Source organism: Lampetra fluviatilis, chromosome 8, assembly GCF_964198595.1.
Source record: "Lampetra fluviatilis chromosome 8, kcLamFluv1.1, whole genome shotgun sequence".
NCBI classification, from domain to species: Eukaryota; Metazoa; Chordata; class Hyperoartia; order Petromyzontiformes; family Petromyzontidae; genus Lampetra; species Lampetra fluviatilis.
In genome coordinates this window covers 10,843,609-10,854,437 of record NC_136282.1, presented here as the reverse complement: position 1 = coordinate 10,854,437, position 10,829 = coordinate 10,843,609, and the positions used below count along the sequence as shown (strand labels likewise).

At 42.7% G+C, this 10,829-nt stretch overlaps 1 pseudogene; it reads left to right on the top strand.

Moving 5' to 3' along the window:
• Positions 1–10,141: 10,141 nt before the first annotated feature.
• LOC144934002 (U2 spliceosomal RNA) lies at positions 10,142–10,258 on the top strand (annotated as a pseudogene).
• Positions 10,259–10,829: the final 571 nt, after the last annotated feature.

The following is a 10,829-nucleotide window of genomic DNA, read 5'->3' as shown; positions in this document are numbered from 1 at the left end:
TTCTCATTTTTGTTACTGGTTATGTTTTGTCCACTCGTTTATCCTAAATGTAACGTGAGCGTGCAATCGCTGTAGTCTGCACTCCTTCATCGCAAGAATAGCCTGAAGACCTCTCGTGGCTAGCAGACCTTGACATTGTCATTAAGCTCTTGAATACTCACTCTTGTGGCATAGTCACTCCTTTAGCTGTCACTCCATAACTCGTCTCAACTCACTTCTGTAGAACTGCCTTCGGTGTTTAGTCTGTTGGCCTCCACCCCCACACCTGCGATTAGCACAGTTGGTTATGTACGGCGCGAAAGAAGTTCCACATGCGTACATGCATTGCCATACTCAATAATAGAATACAATCTTGACTTCAAGCTTTCGTGACTGCAGGAATTCATATTCTTTGGGTCTTTCGGTAAAGCCACGTAGATATGATTTTTTATTATTTTAAAATTATTTTTCTATCTACGTGGCTTTACCGAAAGACCCAAAGAAATAGAATACAATCTACCTATACATGTCATGAGCGTAGGAACTGAGTTTAAATCAATGATCAACGTACTGTTACATCAACTTAAATGCCTAATAATTATCATCATCAGCCATGATCAATCCACTGCTGGATGGAGGTCTCCCCACACCATCATTCCAGACTGTCGCTCCCTCCCCCTCACCACCCACTCACTAATTTGACGATGTTCACAGATATTGTGTGGCCCATGAGACTTCCCTTTGTTTCAATTACGGTACTGCAAGTGTGACATCCCAAGTCGTATCATGTAAATAAAAATGAATTCTGAGTTAAATATTGAAGCATCGATTTCATAATCTGGCCATGTATTGTTTTAGATGGTAAATAAAAAAAAGCCTCCCAACGTAAATTACCTTTTATTTGGCACTGCTTTACAAAATATGTAATGTATGAATACTCCGAGAGCATACGGGTAACCAAATACTCTACCGCTGTCTGAGGTAGAATGCAAATACAGTCATCAAAGGCGTTTACCCGAATATCCGTTACCAAACAACCGATTCAGTTTTATGGTAGGAACCCGATTGAGAATGTACGGTCATTAAAAGTAAAATGAGATGCTACGTATGTTAGTGAAACATCACAGATGAAAACATTTATTTCCCCCAAATCTATAACGCCAGAAAGTCTGGCTCATGCCGCTGATATGCATCTTAATTTACGTCAGCTTGTGGAGAATTCTACGCCTGGCTGAACACTTGCCGATGCCCGCACAATCACACAGTGCGTGCTTGTGCAAAACTTTGGCTTATTTCACGAAAAAAAAGGTAATAATATACTCTTTAAATTAAAAAAATGACTTGGTGGACATCACGCAGTTGTGCATAGATCGGAACGATTTTTTCGAACTGCAAGTGAAGCCGACGTGCAAATCAGGGATTTTGGCCGTCAGTGGATTTTCTCGGAGCGAGAGGCTGCTCCGTGTTGTTGTTATATTTGTTTTGCACTTTACCGGCTCACGAAAGTGTCCTTGTTATCGATTAGAGCGCTCGAGTGAAAAAGGCACCCAACAACACAACAGTGACCGCACACACAAACCCGAACGCGAGAACTCGATACCCCGGGGCCCCGGGTACATTATTCACCGGGCCTGCGGTCGTTGTCTTCAGAAATATTGATTATCTTGTTACAATTAAAGATAACAATGAGTGTGATGTATTCGCACCCCCCCCCCTCCTCTCTGGTCCTTTGATTCACGCTCTCTCGTGGCTAATGAATGACACGAGAGGGCCGTCGTCGCAGCCACGGGGAGACATTGAGCCATCTCGTCTCCGCGTGCCTTTGTAATTTGATCCTGGACGCCTCGGGTTTTTAGTCGTTTCCTCGCTTCCCTTTCGACCCTCGGGTCAACCGGGTCGCCGTAAATTTAATTATCGGCGGTGAGTTATTTGCACGGCACTAATTAAAACTGCCCACAAATGAATCGTGCGGTACTGATTACGGCTTCAGTGGAGATATTTGATGGCACAGCGGGTGACCGCGCAGCCTTAATGCATTAAGTGCCGCGGTCCATATGCCAAGTGCAATGTAAAGTAGTGAGCCTTAATACCTTAATGCGATTCACGTCCTGAAATTGATGTTGGCTCATTCACCATTTTTATTGAGTCCCCTTTAAAGTTTGATATTAAAAAAATACCTATTTCTTTTTACAATGCCGCTCTTTCTCTCTTCTTCTATGTGAACTCTCCTCTGCTTCGCTTCTCCTGCTTTATATCACGAATTGGATTCCTCATAAGACCCATTCGTTTGTACCGGATATATCCTGTTTGTGTGGTTTTTTTTATTTGTCTCTCGCCCTCTGTAATATACTTTGTTGAAAATATAGATTAAAATAAATGTTGAAAAAAATGCGCCATTTGGTTAGCGATTTAATTTTCTTGGAAATATCATCTCAAATCACAACTGTATTGCTGCGTCCATAACAGCGAAGTACAAACATGCCCTCCAGCGCACGTTATTAAATGTGCATTATGTTTATTGCGCGTATAAGACTCAATCAGTTGATGTTCCACTACACATTGGGGGATATATTGTTTAGTTAAAGTTCCCCGTCAAGGTGACCCTATACATTTTACAGTACAGTAATTTACATCATTCTACACGTCAGCGTTTAACAATATTGAAACGGAAATTATACCCTATTTTGCCAAACATTTCAATTAAAACCTGCTACGGTTCTAGCTCATAAAAGGTTCAAAAGGGGGAATTATTATTCAAATGTTCTACACACCCAGCCATATGTCAGCAATTTGATTGGTGTAATGCGCTTGTGATGATTAGCATAATGCAAAAAGCGAGGTTCAGCTTATGCTAGATATATCCATAATGCGCCGCAACAATGCATAATTAGTATTCACTAGTTTCTTTGCCTTCAAACGCAACTCCGTAGTTAAGACGGAGTACCCTTGCCAAAAACATGGGATGACCCAGCAGCATTTAACAAGCCTGACTCCTGATGAGACCCAGAAGGTTGAAACCGGTCCAGAAGTTGTTTGCTTAAATGCATTTGTGTGGAAAGCCCAATCCCCGATGGCCTAAACATAACAACGTGTAATGAGTTTGTTTCTTATTATTATTAATCTGGGTGATCCTCATATAGAATAATAATAATTTTGTGGTGATGCTGCTGCACAAGCACAATTAGCCAAAGAAAACCCCGACACATTCGTCAAAAACACTGGTGTCCTGAAAATGGAAAATAAGTAATATGCGACGTTCCTATAGATATAAAATAATGAGATAAATAGAGGCAACATCATTTACATGACAAAGCCTCTGCGCGTCTCCCACCGATCTCAATACACTTGATCAAATCGGTTAAACACCCGTGTCTCCTGACTCACGTTGTTTAGCATAGCCAGTGTGATTTGCTTTGGGAATTCAGCGACGATGCGTATGCTGAAGTTTACGATGTCTCACGGGTTCTGTCGTGTACAATGACAAAGACCCTCCCCCATATAGCCTTTAAACAGACTCTTAGGACAAGTGCTGTCCCCCAGCATCGATGAAGACCGGCACGGTACACATAGGACCGGATTATCCTAGTAACAAAAGTAGCATATGCTACGGGCCCACGCTTTCAAGGGCCCCGCGCTAAAAACTATGAATTCCGGTTCAATAATTTTGCACTTGCTCTATTACTATAGTACTGTACTGCCTTCAACTTTTATGAACGACTGGGTGTTTAAGGTTCGCGATTTGTTGGATTATCTGGCTCTGTAGCAGATGAAAAAATACAATTGCTTTACTATGCAAGTAAAAAATTCGTGTTTTAATATTTATGTGTGTTTTTTTTATTTAGAGCCCCTTTATAACAAATGCGACAGGCTCCGCACTAGCTTAATCCGGCACTGGGTAGACAGGGTGGCCAATACCACAGCCGCCCGCCTGCCTGCCTTTGTCTCCACAGTGCTGATGTTTACACACCGCATCAGGGCTGAGTCAACCTAGGGGAGAACCAGGATCGGTTAAAATATTCACTACTGTTATTGGTTTGCGAGCGGGATTTGAACTCGGGGTGGTCGGGTTCGATTCGTATTGTGCTAATAATGACCAATCGAACACAGCACCGACGTGTCTTGTAACCAATCACGTCTACTGCACGAGTAGATGTCAGTGGGCTATCTAATGGACATCTTTGACTACTGGACATTTGTGAAAAATAGCTTTAGAGCTCATCGGATTCCTCCAGTGTAAATAAATATTTCTCATTCTGATAAATGAAAAAAAATAAGCAAGCAATGCATCTCCTTAAACGATCTGTCCTTCCGCATAGAAATAAAAGTACATTTACACTCGAACCCATTTCTTAAAGATAGGGTCCTTGTCTATAAACAGTTGGCAGTTCATCAGTACTGGTTCAAGCAAGCCTGATTGTTGGTGAGACAATGAATGCTGAAACCATTCCAAAGTTTTGCTTGCGTTGAACCAATTGCTGATAAAAAAAAAAAGATGCACTCCCAAAAGGCCTTGTGGTGGACGGTAAGTATAATAAATAAAACTCGTATTTGTTTTCGTTCGGGTTATTGAGAGACGGATGCGTGAGGGAGATATACTGCCTGCTTGTTTATGTTGTTACTTATGTTCTCGACAATGAGACTACGGTAAGAATTTATATATATGCACGGGAGAGGCCAATGGAAGGTGCATGCAGTAAAACATCTCAACGTTGGATTAACGTTGGCAAGTGGTTGGATCCAAAGTTTAATATTTACTGGTGTAAGCTTGGCTATTGCAACTTACGTCCAGAATCCGTCGAAAAGCATGAACGATGCCCTTTTAACGCACATATTCTTAGACAGCATAATGTAAAATAAAAGTCAAGTGCTTTGAAAAAAAATCGATATGTGTGATATGAAGACATTAAAAATTTTATGCGTGTTTTTTTTCGACATGTCATGCTAGATTGAGTTATTTTATTCAAGCCTCGTAATGCATGTGGCAATGCTGTCACTTCACACCATTGGGGTGAATTCTGGATTAAAATATTGTTGGATATCGGATTGTTGGGCCCAATGTTAAATGGATAAAATGTTACCATCATTGTTTAGGCACTGATATAAATTCTTTCTATAATCCTAAATATCGATAATTGTATTTCAAATTTTAACATGAAGTGCAATTCGTAAAACAATAATTTGAATGTATGAAACATATTTTAATAATTAAAGCGACAGTGACATCAAATATGTAAAAAATTGTCACATTTGGCGGGAAAATCACGGAGAAGCATGATATAATTGAAGTGACGTCGCTTTAGAGACGTCACATTTTGGGATCAATCCGAAATGGCTTTTTTTCCTCGGATCATTCGAAATTTCATACCTAGGAACAAGTATACGCGTAACACAGTAATCCTGCCACATTGACCCAACGTTGCCATGTAATTGGAATCGTTGGGCCATTATTGGCCCAACATTCCAAGTTTTGTGGGCAGTTTGTTTAGATTTTAAACAGGGCTTCGTATTTAAAGTGTGAAAAGTATTTTTTTTATCCATCTGGATGATCTTTGATATTGCACTACTCATATATGGTGCAGTTTGGTCAAACCACTCTACAACCGACATTGTGAGAAGATCTTCATGCTGAAGTGGATTGACAAAAGGGGCTATAAAATGATAACTGTTCTTACCAATACAGTACACACCGATCAAATGTGCTAACACCAACTCATATAACAAAAAATAAGCATGAACAGGTAATTTATAATACACACAGATACAAGTGTAGTGGCATAGAATAAGTAATGTAACAGCTGCTGGCGGGGAAGGGGATCTGCAGCTTACAGCAGCCCTGACGTCAGCAGGCCAGGTGGTACACCAGAGGGGAAGCCCTGGGAACCCGCTGGTAGGTTCTAGACAGGGGGCGTGGCCGGGGCGGAGCGAGGCCACGCAGGGAGCATAAAAGGAGGCCCTGAGCAAGAGCTCGGGGCTGTCGTATGGAGTGGGATCCCCGTCGTGCTGTTGAAGATCGTCGCCATCGTCGCTGTCGTCTCGTCGCTGTCATCTCTGCCCTCTCCACTCGACATTGCGCTGCTCGACGGTAGTTGGCTGTCTCGGTTCAGCGCCGTTAGTGTTAGATGGCGAGTGTTGTGTATAGGCTAGCAACCCACGTAGAGTTGTGTATAAACGAGCCACATAAGAGTGCGTACCAGCGTAGGGTGTGCATTGTGCAAAGGGTGCTCGGTTAAATAAAATAAGTGCCTCCAAGCTTTAGCGTCTCTGAGTAAGTCACTACACAAGCAATGAGGTGGAGCGATGTTGATAGCTGTATCACTTGATACAGCTATCGTGCTGTGACGGTTCCACCTGAAGACGGAAGATTGTGTTGCCTCCGAAACGTTGTGATTTTTATTTTATTTTTATTTTACTTTCATTAATTTTTATTTTTTACCTACGTGACTTTACCGAAAAAACCTAAGAATATGAATCCTTGCAGTCACGAAAGCTTCAAATCTAGAATTTCTATTTGGTGTTTGAACATCTTAATACCTGTTTTATTGCCAAAAAGGGTAAACCCTATTCTTATTTTTTCATAATTTAGTAGCTGTTCGTGAAGTAATTGGGTTTAACCAGGACATGTGGCGACAAGGCATGACGACTTCATGGTGATCGTGATTAACGGTGGAGTGGCAGCCACGGGATAGAACACGCCTGGGAGGATGTCGACCGTGGAGCGAGATGGATTGTTGCATCTCAAGACCATGAATGGTTGCCATAGCTTGGGGACAGATGGCCTTCATCCAGCAATTGATATGAAGGCTGACGAGCATGATAATCACCAACGTTTATGGAAAATGTTATTTAGATGCGTACACTGGTAACGCCTTCTACTTGCTTTATGCTTTCTCCTACATCTGACAAAATATTGCATCTACATCTCTCTGTTTTTCATGACGATTTAATGGGCAATTGCTTCTTAATCACACAATGTATGTCACTTGACCATTAAAGTTGCGTGTAAACTTGTATTGCTCTTTCATGTTTTTAAAAAAATATAAGATTTGTTGAACTGTATATTTTAAAAAATGTATATAATACGACCCATACTATGTTGTTTTAACATGTTTATTATCAGCGTGTCCTGTAATCTCCAGGCGTCCCAGTTGAAACATTGGGGTCATCAATTTGTTTCATAACTCCCGCCACTGGCCACCCAGCAGAATAAATGGGCGTCCCACAGTAAGTCAGTCGATCGCCAGGTGGCTCTATGGAGCTCATGAGCCAGAGAGTGCGGGCGGAGGTTTTCAAGGTCAACCACAACGCACTCATGGCAGCTGACCGTGGTGAAGTCACGCATATTTGCTTACTTGACCTGTCTGCTGCTGTTGACACGGTTGATCATATCATCTTAGTCAGCCGCCTTCGAAATGATGATGGTATACAAGGTACCGTGCTTTCATGGATTGAGTCCTTCATTACAGGTCGGATACAAAGGGTCAATTTTGCCGGTAACCTGTCACGCAGGTCATCGGTGACGTGCGGTGTGCTGCAGAGACGTGTCCTTGGCCCCGGTGCTCTTCCTACTTAACACCGCTGATGCCATCGGCATCGCCCGCCGGTATAGCATCGGCGTGCATTCATATGCCGACGACACACACAACTTTACTTCCATACAAAAGCTGACTCGTACGTCTCACACGTGCCACGCCTCATATTGTGTCTCAACGACATACGGAACTGGATGACATCAAACCATCTGAAGCTTAACTGGATAAAGACTAAATTCATCGTGTTTGGGACCCGCCATCACCTGTCTAGAGTCAAACGTGAGCCTATCCACCCACAAAGACAACTGCGACATCCCAGTGTCGGACAAGGGGCCGTCCATAAATGACGTCACGCGATTTTGGACGATTTTTGACCCCCCCCCCCTCGTCACACGGCATCACAAAAAGTCAGACCCCCCTCAAATATGACCTCACAAAGTTCTGCCCCCCCCCCTTTCCAAAATAAAAAAAAAACATGCTTCAAATCGCTTTAAACTATTGTCATTGTAGTGCGTATTTAATGTGGCGCTGCACTCTGATGTTGTTTGGAGGAAACATTTATTAAAAAGTCTATTTAATTAAGTAGAACGTGTTGTCTATATTTATTTAAAGTTGCGCATTTTGACATGACGTCCCATTTCTCAACCCACCCCCCCCTTGTCACACATCGTCACAAATGTCTGACTCCCCTCCCCCTCCAGGTGCGTGACATCATTTATGGACGGCCCCCAAGGCAACATGCCTTGTTGTCCTTGTCTATAGTGAACTGACATTCGCATTAGGCGCCTGACTGGACGGTGCTTCTACCAGCTTCGACAACTGCGCACGGTCCGTCGTGCCCTATCTGCGGAGACTCCGATGGTGCTCGTCCACGCATTCATCAGCCACGTGGACTTACTGGCATGAGCCATCTTCGGCTGTGCCAGCTCCGTTCACCTGCGGCCACTGCAGTCGTTGTAAAATGCTGCAGCTCGTCTGATAGGAAACAGAAATATGATCCCATCACGAGCTTTGATACGCGATGAGCTGCACTGGCCACCTAAATAAATACAGGATCGCGGACTAATTATGCCCACAAGAGTCTCCATCCATCTGCTCCGTCCTATCTCGCCGATCAGTGCGTACCAGCTTCAACAGACCCAAATCGACTCCGACTACGATCCGTGGCTCACGGCGACCTGCTGCTGTACCCGCCAGCGGAGTTTTTGGGTCTCTGGCTCAACGACCTGGAACACGCTACCAGCTCATGTTCGAGATTCATCCCTGGATCTAAGCCAGTTTCGCAACAGACTCAAAACAGTGTTGTTTCAGAGCCTACTTCAACGTATGATCAATGCGTTTTCGTGATGAACTGGACTCATAAGAGGCCATTCCATCATGAATAGGCCTTTGCAGGGATGTGCCTGCTTAGCTTTAATTGGAGTGTACGGTATTGGCTTTTGTGTCCAAGATTTTACTTGAAAGAGGCTTGAAGTGTGAATGGACTCTCTTAGCCGGTTATAATCAAATATATCGTTCTTAAATGCAGCACATCTATTCTTCACGATATGACATTTTACCATTTGCTTTTATTTTAAAACACTGTTATACCCAACCTTGAATTGGTACGGTGAGTTTTCCCGCACAAGATTTTGCTGCTGCGTTGGCAGTGGTATACAATCACAATTAACAACAACACTCAACACGTTTTTAAAATAACAATGTCGCCTTAAAAGGAAAAAAAAGGCAACGTTTCGGGTAATGGCTCAACTTCATAGCACATGAGATGTTAGAACTTTTGCCTCTCAGTTCATGAGTAAGACGACGTCAAGATCACCATCAATCATGATTGTGTTGTTCTGATTTCTATAAATGATTTTCACAATAATTTAAGAGTAAAATACTGTACTGTGAATTCAATCATTCTGGCTATTACCCAGTGGCTTTAAATGACTGACCTATACTCACAATATGCAAACATCTTTTACAATTCGAAAAATAAGAATAGGGGTTACCCTTTAGGGCAATAAAACAGGTATTAAGATGTTCAAACCACAAAAATATCATCCATATTTCAGGTTTTTTTGGGTTAGATCGTGTAAATATATGCCGTTAAACCTGCCACCACCCGACACAGCCAACTAGTAAGGTTTGTCACGTAAACAGAACGTGCCAATTCGTTATTCGTACAGCACACCGGTGTGTTGGAGAGCCAAGCCACAACATTTACAATCTGAGTACGACGTTTCGCTAGTAATTACAACTAGCTTCATCAGGCGACAGTCAAATCTGGCTGTCGCCTCACCTATATTCACAATCATCAGGCATGTTAGGTGACAAACCTTACTAATTGGCTGTGTCGATTGGTGGCGGGTTTAACGACACATTTATATTTACGCGATATAACCCCAAAACAACCCTCTAATACGGATTGTATTGGTGTCGAAAGCCTACGTGTTAAACTGACGAAATAGATACCCATCACAAGGAATCAAGTGTGCATTAACCACATGTACTGGTTCACAGCAAGTACGCGTTTGAACATCTTGACACCTGTTCTATTGGCAGAAAGGGTAAAACCTATTATGTTTCACACTTTGGTCCTGGAAAAAAGGTCCCATGATACATTTGATAATTCTTCCCCCCCCCCCCCCATCGTTTCCTCGGCCTTTTGGCTAAGATCAAGTGAAGCATCTGTTCTTATCATTTTAATAATTCTTTTTGTTGTAGATGCACAGATTTGTTTAACACGTAGGCTTTCGCGACCAATATTATTCATAATCAACGTTTTTGGGTTAGATCGCGTTATTTATAAATGTGTCGTAAGCCTCCACCACCCGACACGGCCAATCAGCAAAAAAGTGTCACGTTGACAAAAGACAAATAGTTCACTACATTAGCCCATCGGTGTGTTGAAGCGTGAAACCACAACATTTACTAATTATTGTAAATAGTTCACTACTTTAGCCCATCGGTGTGTTGAAGCGTGAAACCACAACATTTACAGTTTTTGAATACGACGTTTCGCTGGTAATTGCATCCAGCATCATCGGGCAATTCACAATTCTGGCGAATTGCAAATGTTGTGGTTTCACGCTTCAACACACCGGTGGGCTAAAGCAGTGAACTATTTGTCTTTTGTCAACGTGACACTTTTTTGCTGATTGGCCGTGTCGGGTGGTGGAGGGTTACGACACATGTATAAATAACGCGATCTAACTCAAAAACGATGATTATTAATGCACAGATTTGTTTAGGTCTGTGAACGAGGGGGGGGGGGCGTGACCCCCAGACGCACATTCTCGTGGCAGCGTGCATCCCGTGCCCCGAAGCCACGTTTCA